The sequence below is a fragment of the Humulus lupulus genome, chromosome 1 (genome assembly GCF_963169125.1).
Source record: "Humulus lupulus chromosome 1, drHumLupu1.1, whole genome shotgun sequence".
NCBI classification, from domain to species: Eukaryota; Viridiplantae; Streptophyta; class Magnoliopsida; order Rosales; family Cannabaceae; genus Humulus; species Humulus lupulus.
Genome location: NC_084793.1, coordinates 128794688 through 128810791, shown reverse-complemented (window position 1 = coordinate 128810791; position 16104 = coordinate 128794688). Strand labels below are relative to the sequence as shown.

Below are 16104 nucleotides of genomic sequence, written 5' to 3'. Positions count from 1 at the left end.
GGAGCCTTCGGAGTAAGATCATCACGACATCTGGGGGGCACATTACTGATGAAGTGTTCGACTACGAGTCACCCTTCACGCAAGAAATCTAGTTGGAATGGCTCCCAGATAACTTTAAAGAACCTCATATGACCCCTTATGAGGGAAATACGAACCCCAAATACCATCTAGACACGTTCAATGACCTAATGAAATTGAGAGGAATTAATAGCAGAGCCAGGTGCCACTGCTTTGCTGTCACGTTAAAAGGACCTATGTACAAATGGTTCAAAAGACTCCGACCAGGGTCTATTAGGTCATGGAAACAATTTTCCGATGAGTTTCTCCAACAACATCATGCCGTACGTGATTATACCCTACCGGGCACTAGCCTCGCTAATATAAAGCAAGGTGAAGGGGAGAGCTTGAAGAGCTAGATCCACAGGTTCAACATGGAGGCGGCTAAAGTGGGAAGCCTGTCCAGGGGAGAACTCAAGATGGCGATCACGGCCGAAGTGCACCCAGGTAGTAAGCTTTGGGATAATATGCTCAAAAGGGTGGTCATAGACTTAGACGATTTCTACGAGCGGGCACAAAAGTACATTCGTGTCAAAGACGGCCATGAGAACTTGAAGGCATCACTTGTCAAGCCCTCAGCCCTTGAAAGTTCAAATGACACAAAAGAGAAAAGTGTGTACGAAGACCCAAGAGATGACCACCAGAGGAAGCACAAACACGGAGGCGATCCTAGGCAAACATCCCACACCTTCTACATTGACCTGACACATACTAGGGAGCATATCTTCGTAGCAAACGAGAATCAGGTCCCCTTTAGGAGACCCCCACAAATGAAGAGAGATCGGTGAAAGGGAGACCCTGGAAAGTACTGTCATTATCATAAAGACATTGGCCACACCACCGCAGAATGCACTCATTTAAAGGTGGAAATAGAGGAACTCATACACAGGGGGAGCTTGGGTAGATTCGTCCAAAGAGAAAATGGAAGACCAGATGATATACCACCCTCGCCACGAGCGCGAGATCTAGCCCCAGAAGTGCATGGAGAGGTGAGTACGATCTTCAGAGGACCAAGAATCGGAGGAGAATCGAGAAAAGGGCGAGATAGATATGCTAAGGAAGCCAGAGAAGCACACCCTCATGCGTGCTAAGCTTAGAACAATGACCCCTGAAAAACGTTAAAGGGGAAAATGACTCAGTAACCTTCAGCGAAGAAGACACGTGGGGTGTGCATTTCCCTCACAATGACCCCTTGGTGTTGACTGTTCAACTTGCAAACATGAGGGTACATCAGGTTCTGGTGGACAATGGAAGCTCTGTAGACATCCTATATCGTCCGGCCTTACAGAAGATGGGACTGGGTATCAGGAAACTAAGCCCTGTAACACCTCCCTGTATGGGTTTACAGGAGACTTAATACAACCCCTGGGCACAATCAAGTTAGCCCTCACCATGGGAGAGCTGCCCATATAGACCACTGTAATGACGAACTTTGTCATAGTAAGCTGTTCCTTGACCTTCAACGCGATATTAGGAGACCCTCGCTGAGAGAATTGAAGGCAATAACGTCGGTATACCACTTGGCCATAAAATTCCCAACTCCTGGGGGGGTGGCGAGTGTGAAAGGGGAACAAAAAGAAGCAAGGGAATGTTATAACATGTCCCTTCGCACAGCCATGAGACAACTAGAACTTATGGTGATAGTAGTGCATGGGAGCACAAACCCGAGAGAGTTCAACCCCAAAGTCACTGAGGAGATCAGAATTAATGGTTGTGCATATGCGCCTGAGAGGGAACATCGGGTAAAGCTCCAATTTTGGTATGATAAATCAAAAGGGTTACCATAGTTAGCCCCCCAACAACTATGAATTAGAGGGGTAACTTAGATGCCCTGATATGTAGTAAGAACATCATCACCACACTCTTCATTTACGTGAGCACGTATCTAACTCTTGTGTACCTATCATCAATTGGAATTATCAAAGTGCATGAGGAAAATGATCAAAGTTCCCGACGAGATAAATCTTGCCAACCACTTGGGGGGCAGGGTACACAGCCAAAAATGGTTCTAAAAGAGACCCTTATAAAAAAAATAAGGAACAAAACTTTGCAAGGTATCTCTCGAGTTCACAAGGATTAACTACCCTTATGAACATCAAGAGGGTTAAAAGGTTCTACAGGAAGAGCCTCCTAATAAAGGCTGATACCTCCACGAGAGGAAAGGCCTCAGGTTGAGCCTCCTAGTAAAGGCTGATGCCTCCACGAGAGGAAATGCCTCAGGAAGAGCATCCACCCCATAAGCCTAGAGCGGCCACCAAGCCGTCTAGCCAAAAAAGGTCCTAAAAGAGATCCTTGCAAAAGTAGTACTATGCATAATGACTAGAAGGACGCTTCTTGCAGGAAATAATAAACAAGCGCAAAAGTATATAAAAGGATGGCTAGAACCCAAAGGGTCAACATATCCTTATAAATACAATCAAGGTGCATGAAAGAGAGACCTATCAAACCCTTTTTTGTGGGCTCAAAAGGACCTCAAGCATAGAGAAGCAAAAAAAAATGATCACATATATATATAAAAAAAAAGGTTGCGATAATGTTGCAGGACTTAGAAAAGTTCCAAAAAAATGAGTTTCAAATGAGCATACAACCAAATAGAATTAAATGATAAAAACTGCAGAAGCAAAATCTCAAGGCCTCCCGCCGCGAGCATTCCACTCGGCCACCTTGGCGACGGCATGCTCACCAAAGGAGGAGAATTTGAAAGTTAGGATTTTGCCTCCACACTCCATAGAGGGCGCGCTCTATGGATTTGTATTTGACCTTAGCCTAATTTTCCTCCAAGAGAGTGACCCTCTCCTGCAACATTGCAACCTTGGCTTCCGCTCCCCCAAGATTAGCCTCTAGGCGAGCGACCCTCTCCTGCAACATCACAGCCTTGGCTACCACTCTCCTCCTCTTTTTTGAGGATGAAGAGGACTTCCCCAAGGCCTTCTCCAGATTGAGCTTGGTGTCAGTAAGTTCCCTCTCAAGCTCTTGAACTTTGACCACTAGACGGTCCCTTTCACCGTTCGACGAAGAGAGGTCCTGTGCTGAGTCAGCGAAGCGTTGAGCCACCAGAGAAGCCTGCAAGAAAGAAAAAAGAAAAAAAATGATGAGCAAACAAAGAACCCAAAAAAAAAAAAAGAGAAAAGAAAGAGAAAGACCAATGTAAGACACATTAACTCACCCAGGTTGTGGAGCGCACAAGGGTCTCCCCAAGCTCTGCCATGGTAAAACTCCCGAGACCTCTCTACTCGGTCTCAGGAATACCCTCGGCAAACTGGGTATATCTTTTCCCATAAGAGGCCACCATACGACCCACCCAGGGTGTCCCCAACGAATCAGGGACGCCTGGATGAATAGGGACTAATGACCCACTCACCGAAGGAGGAGGAGGTGCAGGAACATCAGAAAAATGGGGCTCCGAAGGGTCAAGATTAATGGGAGCATGAGGAAGGTTATCGTAGTCCTCGGAGAAAGGCACGACGAAGCACCCTGGCATGGCTTGTGAACCATGGGAGTGAAAGGTCATATCGCAGTCCATAGGGACAAAAGGAGGGCACCCTCTAGGAGACGGAGATGCCTGGGGTGGGCGCCTAGATTATGGGGAAACCTCCTCAGGCACCCACTCCACATTACCCCCGTCCGAGTGAGGCTTGACTAGAGTCGCCTTCTTCTTTCGTTCAGAAATATGCCACAACAAATCGAGCTCCGAAACCGTGGATAAACCATAGCGGTTAAGGTTAGCCACGGTGAAGAGACAGGCAACCATTTTTTTAGCGGGGTCGGCATCGAGAAAGGTGTCCACTGGTGCTGCCTCTGACTCAGGAATTTCAGGGATACTAAAGCTCTCTGCACAATCAACACAGTTGTCAATGTGAGCATAAGTTCCAAAATAGCGAATTCAAAGTATTAGGAAAAAAGCTTGAAGTACTTACTTGGGGATGAACGAAAATGTTCGCGTACAGAAAGGGGACCTTTCACGAAGAAAAAGTCTTGCTTCCAAGTCCCTGGGTTGGACACAGAACCCTCTATCAGGGAGACCTAAGAATTGGCTTTCTGCAGGAAATAGAAGCCTTTGGATTTAGGGGTGGGCATGAGGTTGTACATCAAGTGCACCTCTTGAGTCGTAGGAGCACGGTGGTTAAGATCCATAAATGCCATGTATAGGCAGCTTAAAGTCAACCAGCTGTTAGGTGCCAGTTGGAGCGGAGCAAGGTCAAAATTGTTGAGGACCATGACAAAGAACGGGTGTAAGGGAATGGTCCCACCCGCCTTCAGGATGTGCTCACTCATGGCCACATACCCCTGGGGGGGGGGGGGGGATTATCGGCCCGTCACTTGTTGGAAGGAACATACAACTTGTACTCCTTGCCAATATGGTATTTCTCGGATAACTCTAACAGTTGGTTCTCCGACACGTTGGACATGATAGTGGACACCAACAGAGGACCAGAATCTGGCCTCTTGGGAGCCACCTGTTGCCGCACTCTCTTTGACATATCTGCAAAACCCAAAGAAAAAGGTGAGGTCAAAACAGGGCACTTTACCCTCCATTTTTTCTTTCTATCAAGAGTTTTCCACCGAGGCGTTGAGTATGGAAGCACCAAACAAGGGTGGATCGAAGACAAGGGTTGAGGGGAATCCAAGATGACCTCATGGCAACTATAAGGGGAGAACGGGGTATGAGGTTTAGGTAGGAGGCTTCCCTCCATGAACTCCAACTCCATTTGTAGATTAAATAGGCTCACTCTAAGGTTTGCAATGTGGTCACTAAGGTCAAAGGGGAAAGGGACTCCGTCACCCCTCAAAACCAAATCTATTTCACTGTCCACCACCCAGATTTTACGCCTAAGTTCGCTCATGTGCTCAAGATGAAGTATACGGGCCTTCCTCAAAGTGTCATAGTCTTGGTAGGGGTTGTTCTCGAGGGATCCCGAGTTTGAAGATAAGTCTACAAACTCGACCCCCGGAGGAATGCCAGACGATCCTTCACATGCCATGAAACCTCTCCTTGTTGATAATAAGGGTGCAAGTGTAAGTGAAGGGGGTGCTACAAACACACAAAGGAATAGGCTCAAAACCTCTAGACACAAGCACTCGAAATGACCAACTATGGGGTACAAGCAAGGGCATGTGTGTGGATTAGTTCACAAGGAGCTCTGGGAAAGGCTACCCATCCCGAGTGGTGCTAATTTAGACCCATTGAACATAAGAAAGAAATAAAGTATACCTTGAGTAAGTAAAATCGAGCACTGTCGTGGTCAAAAGAAGGTCAAGGGTCAAAAGCACAATCGCAGTCGAAAGGAGGCCAAGGGTCGAAAGCACCGTCATGGTCAAAAGAAGGCCAAGGGTCGAAAGCACCGTCACGGTCGAAAGAAGGCCAAGGGTCAAAAGCACCGCCGTGGTCGAAGAAAGGCAAAGGGTCGAAAGTATGCGTCTGCAAAAATAAACGAGAAAGGTGTTTTAGTATCCAAGCACCTATATGGACATTTGCATAAAAGAAAGGAATTTAAATAATAAAGAGGAATGACAACCAAAATGAGTTTGTGAGGAATTGAACCCCTTACCTTTTGGAAGAAGTGATGACACTAATACCACCAAGCTAAGAATAGAAAATTTAAACATTATGCATGAGATGAAGGTCTATTTATAAGAACCACAAACTCACTTTAGCCATTGGATCCACTGCTTGATCAATGGTGAAGAAGGGGGCTAGGCACTTGCCTTGGGATTTGCGGAGAACAATGATAGGCTCACATTCACTCTCAACATCTCATAATAGTCCTCAGCTCCAAAGTATGTTTCTCTATAATGCCACAATGAAGAAGAACGCTAATACCTCATAGGCATCCCAAAAACATCGCACCTTGAAGTCTACCAGAGAGCCTAAAGACCCTCTCGTAGACTAGGGGGCAAGTGTGAATGCCAGAAATTGGACATGATCCTGAGAGGGCCATAATCAACGCTCGAGAGAAAAGTTGAGGCTTACCCTAAGTGACCTCGGGCACGCCAAGCAACCTTGTGTCTCCCCTCATGCGAGACCTTTGCGAAACTATCCTATCTCGCCCCACGCGAGGCCCTTGCGAGGGGGTGACCCCTGGTACACCCCATCTCGCCTCACCTAGATGAAATTACGAAGGGACATGTTCTGGCATGCGTCGCCTCGCATGCCCACCAACAGCCTTGCGCCCCTGGCCCTCGACAGACTGCCTCGCGAGAACCCAATGTCTCGCGCCTTTGGCCCGCGCCTCGTGCACCAACACACCCGCGCACTAGCACACCAATGACCTTGCACCCCTGGCCCTCTGCAGACTGCCTCGTGAGACCCCAGTATCTTGCGCCTCTAGCTCGCACCTCTAGCACCAGCGCACTAGCGCATCAATGGCCTCACGCCCCTGGCCCTCGACAGACCGCCTCACAAGACATCACCTTGCACACGGTCCTTCCCCCCGCGACAGGCACCTCGAGGCTCTGACATCCCGTGCCTTGTGGGATCGTATCTCCCACTATGACCCATAAAGGCTCCAACACTTGAGAGCAGGGTGCATGATGAGTATAAGAAAACCCACGAATGACTAAAAAAAAAGATCATACGGATATGAGTACGTACGGGGGTACGAATCTGAATGCCCCACGTGTCTGACCCTAAAGACCATGCCATACAAGTAGTGGTTGTAAGAATGGGGTACCTGATGTGGTCTTTCCCAACCAACCTCTGACATTTGTACCAAACAGATGGTGGAGGTATAACTAAGTACTAAAGTAGAGGTGCTCCCGTAGACCCTGAGCACGACTGGAGCCGACCACCACACTCTTGGCACCACTACTATCTATAGACTGCATATGCAGGGTCATGTCCCCAGGGACCACCATGTACAATGAGCCAATAAAGCTCTACTATAAATACGACCTCCCTTCACCTGAGAAAGGGAGGGAGGATTTTTGAGAGAAATTTGTAACCATACACTGTTATGGGGATAGACACTCTACATTCTCTCTATTTTTCGTTCTAAAATTTTAACACTTATATTTTGTGTTCTTGAAATCATAAGGGAGTTGGCTTGAAGTTCATTTGATTCAAATCTACTTCTTTTACAACTCACGAAGTTCTTGATCTAACTTAGTTGACGAGTTCTTACCGTCAACACCTATCCAAACATAGCCAAATCCCAAAAATAAAATTCCCAATCAACTCAGCACCTCATTACCAACAAAACTGAAGCTTAAACTTGGCCAAAACCTCATCAAATCTCCAAATTCAGATTCAGTTTTCAAAACTCTAAAACTTAACTAAAACCAGAGAAAACAGAGAGAATTAAGGCTAGACATCATTACCTCTGCGTCTCAAAACGATGCTAAGATTTTCCCCAAGCAATCCTGAGCCTAAGCTAGCTTCGATTCCCCTTGGATCGCAAGAAATTCAAAGATTGAGAGAGAGAGAGAGAGAGAGAAAGTATACATGAGAGAGAGAGTTTGTATTTCTGTGTTTGTGCAGTTCTGTGTTTTTTGTGAGGTTACTTAGAGTTCAAGTGACTCTAAGTAAATCCCATGGCTTGGGGTACCAAAAACGTCCTCGAGGGTAAAATGGTCAAAATTCCCGAAATTCCCTCCTAATCTCACTAACTCAAGATATATCATCAAATATTTATCCCCGTTACCCGATATCCCGGTAATACACTAAATACCCAAAATACCCCTCGACTCACCCCAAGTCGAATATTTGGCCCTGATGTGACTTTCCCGCTAGCTTGCTCCCTAAGATCGCCTTGTGTCGAGTAACCCAAACTTATCCACATAATAATGTGGTCTCACACATATATCACATATATTCCAAATATATCTGTAACAGGCCAAATTACGAAAATTGCCCTTATAATAAGGAACGAGCCTACATGCACATTTAATACACCTAAACATGCATGTTTAGTCATATTATAATATAACTCACATAATCATATGATGATTCACACATATATATATATATAGATAAACACATATTTCATAATTAAATCACATAATTTTCCATAATTTGCCATCCTGACCCCCTAATTAAGGCCCTAAGCCTTATTAGGTAATTTGAGACGTTACAGAAAATCCATCACATTTGCTCAATAAAAATTATATTCACTCTAATTTAAAAAAATATCACAACATATACCATAAATATGTAATATATGGAAAAAAATACCAAAATAATCATATCTCTATTTCTTTAGGTTTTTAACTATTCTATGATATTGTTGTCCCGGTTGGCGAGAGTAAAAAAAAAATATCATTAGTTAAATTGAGTTGTGAACTCATTTAATAATGGACACCATTATTAACAACCTACTATTCGATCAAAATAAGAAAACAAAATTTCTTATTTTATGAGCTAGACCCACGTATTGATAGTCATAGATTTAGTCCAAGCAGTCACTGTAGGGGTGAGTCTATTAGAATTTAACCTATAATTATCTATCTTTCAAAATCTAACCTTGCCAAAATAGCTAATGAACACCTTCCACAGGAGGACGAATCGAAGTGTCTTGAGGCCCCATTAAGCTATTGACCTTGTTAAACTAACGGTGGAGATCGAATATAATTATTAAAATAAGCTAATTATTTAATTAAAATAATATTTTTATTATTACTTTTCAAAAATTAATGACTATGGTTCTCCAAAAAATTTTAAAAAATTAAATTTTTAAACCAAAGTCCTATAATTTTCTATTAATTCTAAAGTGTCACATTGAAACAAATTCCATCAAATTAGAATTAATTTGTTGCTAATCAATATTTAGGTTTAATTATTATAATGAACCTATGCAATTAAGTCCAACTCAGGCAAATGAGCCTTAACAATTGGACTAGTATGGAGGAGGGCTAGGTCCATTATGTCGTTCCCACTACTAGGGTCCACAAACTTCCATACAAGGTCATAAAAACAGGAATTTAAACCTTCATTTTATCAATCGTTATTAATTGATTAGGCCCACTGTAGCCATGTAAAGCAAATGAACATTCACAAGTAGAATCACCCACAAGAGAGGAATTTATACTTTACATTTTCTAAGGGGTCCAAATAAAACCTATCATTTTATGAATGTTTTATTTAGCAAAATACCATATATTAATCAAACATATGGGCCACTATATGCATCAAAGCCTAATTGCAAAAATACGACATATAGTGCAAACAGACATGTTATAATTGGATGGTCCTAATCATGTTACTATATGAGCAAGTCTATGAATTTATGCAAAAATAATACAATTTATTTCATTTGCAAAAATACCACAATTAATTTTCTAGAATTTAACCAAATTTTGAATTAATTATTTTTTTGTAAAAAATAAATAAGTCAATTTAAATGAAATTTAACAACAATTAAGAAAAGTTAATATAAATTTCATTTATCAAGAATCGACTTAGTTTTGGTCATTTTGAAAAATATTACTTTAATTTAAATAGGATATATCAACAATCAACAAAACTTAATTTAAATCCCATTTATTAAAAAAATATTTTATTAATTGGTTTGCAAAACTTGATATTTTTAAAATTTAACCAATGTTAATTTTATAAAAAAAATAATCATTAACTGTTTTTCAAAAAATATATTGTGTTGTTACAATTATCAGCAAATATTTTAACCAATTATTAAAAAAAAAAATATATTAATAGTTATAACAGACTTAAAATATCTTAAACAGTTAAACAAATTCAAATATCTATAAAAATATCTAGTCAACAAAATTTCAAATTTCAAATAATTTAAATATTAAAATCCATAGAATAATCAGATATTAATATTTTCAAATAAAAGATTTCAAAAATATCAAGGATATTAAAATAATATCTTTAATATCTGATAACTTAATTATAATATTTTAATAAATTAAAATATTTAAAATTAATTAGTTAATCTATTTTTAAATTTGAATTTGAAAGAAAATATCTAATTTTTAAATATCAAACAACAAAAATATCGTATTTTAAAATAAATATTTTTAAATGATAAAATAAATATGATATTTTTGGATTAACCCATTCAAAATTACATTCAAAATTTTAGAAAAATGATATCGTAGGCTGGGGCCAGTGATACTTGGTGGCCACGACCACGTGACTTTTCTGAGCAATTTACGCGCTCTCGCTGCAACCAGGAGTTAATGGTGGTCGCGACCACAACCCAAAATATTATTTAAAAAAAAAAATTTGTGTAATTTTTCAACCGAAATTTTTTTCTAAAACTTTTTTACAATGTTTTACATCAAATAAAGCATTTATAAAAATTAATTACATAGAAAACACAACAAAATTACTGAATTTTTTTAAGAATTTCATAAAATTCAATATGCTTTATAAGAAACATGAAATCCATTAAATTACTCAACACGTCAAATAATTCAATTTTGTCATGTTTATGCATGAAAATAAAGATTACTAAAGGCTCTGAGGCCAGTTGTTGGGAATACTTATACATGATCTTATTTATTTTCATGTAAATCATATATTAAAAAAATTAATATAAGAAAACCTAGAACATGTTTCTATAAATGAATTAAACAAAGATAATGGTAAGAACACTTACATTATATGCACCGGAATGAAGAAGTCCTTCCTTCAATTTCTCTAACCCTTATATCCTTTCTGTCGCAGGGTTTCACCAAGAAACTGAACCGATCTTCAGATTTCTTCATAGTCTTCCATAGTGTCCTTAGAATCACCTAGGATAGAGTGGGCAATTCTCAACACATCAGATAGATACAGAGAGAAGAAGAGAATATAGATGCTTAGAACATGACTTTTGTTGTAGAGAGTCTAAAACCCTAAAGCATCAAAACTAGATCTTTTGATCATCTTTTTTCAACTCTCACTTAGCATTCCTTTTATATGATCAATTAAATCACTTATTTAATTAAAAAAAATCAATAAAATAATATGTAATATCAGCCATTAGGTCAAAATTATCATGAGCTTTAGGCCCGTGTAATTTCCCATTTAATTATAAGCCCATTGGACTTAAATTCAAGACCCGTATTATTTTCTACTCATTAATTAATTATTTAAATCCTTTATCAAATTAATTATTTATAATTTTAACCTTGATTTAAACTTATTTATTAGTTTAGACACCAATTTGTCATAATTAATAAATTTGCCCTAAAATCTATTTTCTTCTCTAAATTACATAACTTTATGAAACTATCCAAAATTGACCTGGTCAACTTTGATAATTCTAATTGATAATTAATAAATTAATTGAGACTATCGAGATAATTTTATCCAAGGTACCGTGGGGACCATGGGCCTATGAAATCAAGCTCTAATAAGTTATCATAAATTAAACAAATAAATTAACTAACTTATTAATTCCTCGTGACTCCACTATAGACTCACAATTGCACTCTTGAAAATATAATGAACTTAATTAAATTGCTAAAATAAAATTAGAAATTTTTTTTAGAAACCTTGGTTGCCTCGCAAGAAGCGCTTAATTTAAAGTCGTCAGCTTGACTTTATGGAAAAGTGCTCATCAAAGAGTGGCTTTCGCCCATAGATAGTGGCATATGCCCTCACATATGGTTCTTCATTATGAATACCCTCAAGCTTGGCAAGATGTGGAATTGATGGGCTCATGTGCTCAACTCGACTTGCATTTGATGATTGAGTGTGGTGGACACCAAGATACAATGCTATTGATGGCCGAGGAGCTGGTGGCAAAAAGGATATTCATATGTGTATGCTTCCATGACTAGTGACTTCCAAAGTTGAGGCTTGAGGACTTGTTGTTCTTGGAAGTGTTGCAATAGGGGTGGTGGTGGGTTGACATTTAACTTTTCAGCACTGTTTTGGTCAAACATTTTCCCAATATCTTGGGGAGAGATAGAACTTGCAAGCTTGACTTCACTATTTTCTCTCCTTTTTCTTCGCTACTTTGGATTGAAGTGGGCTCCTTGTGCTGCTCAAAATTTTCCTAAAGCGTCTCTAACTCTTTACCACTTTTTAGAATGACCTCCTCACTTTGCTCTTTTCCCCTTACATTTTCCTTATGACTAAGCAATTCTTTGGCCAATAACCCAATTTGATTCTCCAACTTCTTCAAGGATGCATCTTGGCTTTGAATCAAGGCATCATTTTTAGCCATAAATCCCATCATTAATGCCTCCAACAAATTTGATTGATCCACTTGTTGAGGTTCTTCTATGATAATGTCTTGAAAATCCTCAAATGTCTCCCCCCATTGTTCTTGAGTGCAATATTCAAAAGTGGGCTCCATATGGCTGAAATTATTCTCCAAAACTTGGTTGGTTATTGGAGAATTCAAACAATACCATTCAACGTATTCTGCCATGTCTTCCAACTTCCAATAGGCTTCATCAATAGATATTTGATAGAAATTGGTGGCACCATCTCCTCTTTCTACCCTTTCTCTTGTGGTGGCATGCAACCCATTGATAAAGACTTCAAGTAAAAACTCTCTAAACAAACCATGGTAAGGGAACCACATGAACAATTTTTTTAATCTCCACCATGCTCTATGTAAAGGCTCCGAGTCATGTTGAACAAAGTTAATGAGGACTTGCAGATGAGACATCTCAAGTACCTCGCAAAAGGACCAAACTAACAAAAGCGTAAAATAGAACAAGGAAAAATAAAAATAAACTAATGAAAAATAAGAAACCAAATTGAAAAGCAATTGATTTTTACAAAAAAAAACTCACTAAATCAATCCTTGAAAATGACGCCAAAAATTTGTTGCGAAATTAATTAGCAATATAAATGTGCAAGTGGAAATATTTCTTCCTGACCACTTGAGTTTGGTAGAGTAGCGGTGTGTACACAGTCGACAAACAAGTAATAAAGTGATAAGTGAATATCGTCTCCACAGGGACTGTATTAGCAATAAATTGTGTAAAATCAACATTTAACAAATTGGAATAAAGAAAATGATAATGATTTGATTAAACCTAAAAATAAATGAGAAACTAAACAAAATAAGCAACTGAACAAGAGAGCAAGAGAATGAAGATGAGCTAGAATTATTGAATCCTTCTAATATGCAATATGGTAATAATGTTGCAGGTATGCTATAACAAAATGAGTTTTATTAACCAAGAATTCCAAATAAGTTCATAGGCTTCCATTGAAGTCACTATGATTTTAATCCTTTATTTGAACCAAACATATGTTTACACCAATCCAAATAAAAGAATTCAAATCAATCACCAATTATATTTAGTTATGCAAGGTGATTAGTGCTCAAAAATATCATATTATTAGTTTTAAAGTTTAAAATTAATTAAGTTTTAAATAATATTTTCATGGATTTATTGTAATAAATTGTATATTTGAAAATATTAATTTTGATTTAATTTGTGTTTAATTTTCAGGAAATAAAATGTATTTTTGACACAAACAAAAAGAAAGAAATATAATTGAAAAAAAATGATAATAAAGTGGTATTTTTGAAGGAGAAATAGGCCAAAAACTAGGCCCAAAAAGGAGCCCAGCCGCCAGCCAAACAACCTATGGCTGTTCTCACACTGCCATGTGGCAGCTTTCCATTCGTCCAGTCGAGCCACGCTGCCGCCTCCAATCGAGCCACGCCGTCGCCTCCAGCCGAACCGCCTGACGCCACTGCGCACCTGACACGACCTGCCACGACTGATGCCTCCAGTCGCGCCATCCAACCCGAGCACGCCACCTGTCCCCTGTCGTCAGCCTCTGCCCCCCACGCGCCCGACCACGCCTACCACAACCTGACCGCCTGCGTCTGCCGAGCCAGTCAGATGCTGCCACGTCGCCCAGATGTCCCCCACGCGCCCGACATGCCTGCCAACGTGTCTGCTGCACTTGTCCCACTTTGCACCTATTTTGCAGCCATTTTCCCACTATTTTGTACACGGTTCTACACGTTTTTGAGTCCTATTTACACTATAAATAGAGTACCAAATGGAGTAAAATCTCATCAGATTGTGGAAGGAAGAGTAGAGAGTATTGTTGGAGAGAAAAACACTTATTTTTCTTTTACATTTTTGTGAGTGAAAACAATGCCTATTTTAGGCTAAATTCTCTTGTGGAAAGGCTAGAGTGAAGTTCATGTTTAACATTATATTTTTAATATATTGATTCTTTATTTTGTTCTTCATTTCTATATATTTGTTACAATTAAATTTATTTTCTTCTAATTCTTATTCTAAATTTATTAGTGTCTTTTACATAAGTCTAGTCATGCTCTTCTTATGTAATTTAGGCTTTTAATTTAATTTAGGATATTTGTTATATGATATGCTTTTTACTGCATTCTGCCATTGGTATTTTGTCGCTCTTAGGTATATAATATGATAGGTTTTGATAATTAGAAGTTAGTATAATTTAATTAAAGAACATATTTTAAGGTGAGCTTTATTATATATATTTTCCAACTACAATTAATGGGGTAGAATTATAGTTGAGTAGAATGAATCAATTTTATTAATACATATATATATATATATATATGTTTGCATGATTGAAACTTATGCCTTCCATATTTTCTTTCTGATTCTAATTCCTCAATTTTATTCATTTAATGTTTATATTCTTTTTCAAATTTACATTTTTCCAAAGTTTATTATTATTAATTTACTAATCTTTCTTTTTATTTTGTATTTTACCTCTCTGTGGATACGACATAGCCTGATCACTACTACGACCGCTTAGGAGTTATTGGGTGATATCAATTTTTGGCGCCGTTGCCGGGGAGGTAATTCTACAATTAAAGATTTGCATAGTAAATTAATTTTTTTTTCTATTAAAAATAAGTAGTATAATTTTTAATTTCTCTTTTATTTTATTTTTCCTTAGTAGTTTTTTATTTATTATTTTTTTTAATTTTAAGTTTAGAATTTTATTTTCTAGATTTAGGTTTTTTTCCGAAAAAAAAGCATAAAATTTTAAATCATAAAATTAAAAAAAAAAAATCAAACAATGTATTGAGAACATTTGTGTAATTTTGAAAATTAGTAAAAACCAAACTTGTTCTGTCTTAGAAAAATTGGTTCTTAAATAAGGTCTGTGTTAGCGTTACCCTCCAATCTTTTCTAAGAACCTCGGGGAGTTCTAGAAAAGCTCTTGGGCCTAAAGTAGTACCTTGGCAGCCTTCCCAATTGGCCTGGGAACATTTTTGGTGTATACTTATTACATTATTACACATTCGCGCTTATAATACTTACAAAATAAAATATATATATTTATGCCACGAAACAGAGACGCACTAGGGAGATTTGTGAGACAACAAGTAGAAACTTTAGAAAACTCTCCTAGTTCGTCGTTTTCTTCCATTCGTTCAAACACTCCCGATTCACTGAGACTTCCTGAACCACCCACGATGGCTCATCAAGATGAAGTCCAACCAAGAACGCTATAGGATTATTTACATCCTACACGTACAACCACACCTTCATGCATAATGTATCCCAACAATATGCCAAATTTCGATTTCAAACCCGGCATGATTAACCTTTTACCAACCTTCCATGGGTTGGAAAATGAGAGTCCATACGTGCATATACGGGAATTCGAAGAGGTCGTGGCTACATTCAACAACCGAGCTGATGTCACCAACATTGTGAGATTGAAATTCTTTCCTTTCTCGCTCAAAGACAAAGCAAAAAGCTGGTTGTACCTAGATCTATCGGAACATGGGACGAAATGACAAAAGCATTCTTTGCCAAATATTTCCCGCCCCATAAGACTAGCAGCCTTAAGAGGAAAATCTCTACCTTCATCCAGAAAGATCATGAAACTTTCCATCAGGTATGGGAGAGGTTTAGAGATTTGATAAATCAATGCCCACATCATGGATACGAAAGCTGGCGTCTGATAAGCTATTTCGATGACGGTCTCACAACTGGACAAAGACAATTCGTACAAATGATGTGCAATGGCGAATTCCTTCAAAAAGATCCTGATGAAGCTTTCGAGCACCTCGACGATCTTGCTGAAAAGTCCTACACATGGAATGGACCGAGTCCTATGGACAAGCCACGATCAACTGGAATCTACCAATTAAGGGAAGATGACAACGTCAAAAG

At 38.8% G+C, this 16104-nt stretch overlaps 1 non-coding gene across 1 annotated transcript; it reads right to left on the bottom strand.

The window, feature by feature from the left end:
* Positions 1 to 15769: 15769 nt before the first annotated feature.
* Positions 15770 to 15876, bottom strand: LOC133813413 (small nucleolar RNA R71). Its single transcript, XR_009884425.1, has one exon. It is a non-coding gene; the product is annotated as a small nucleolar RNA R71 (small nucleolar RNA).
* Positions 15877 to 16104: the final 228 nt, after the last annotated feature.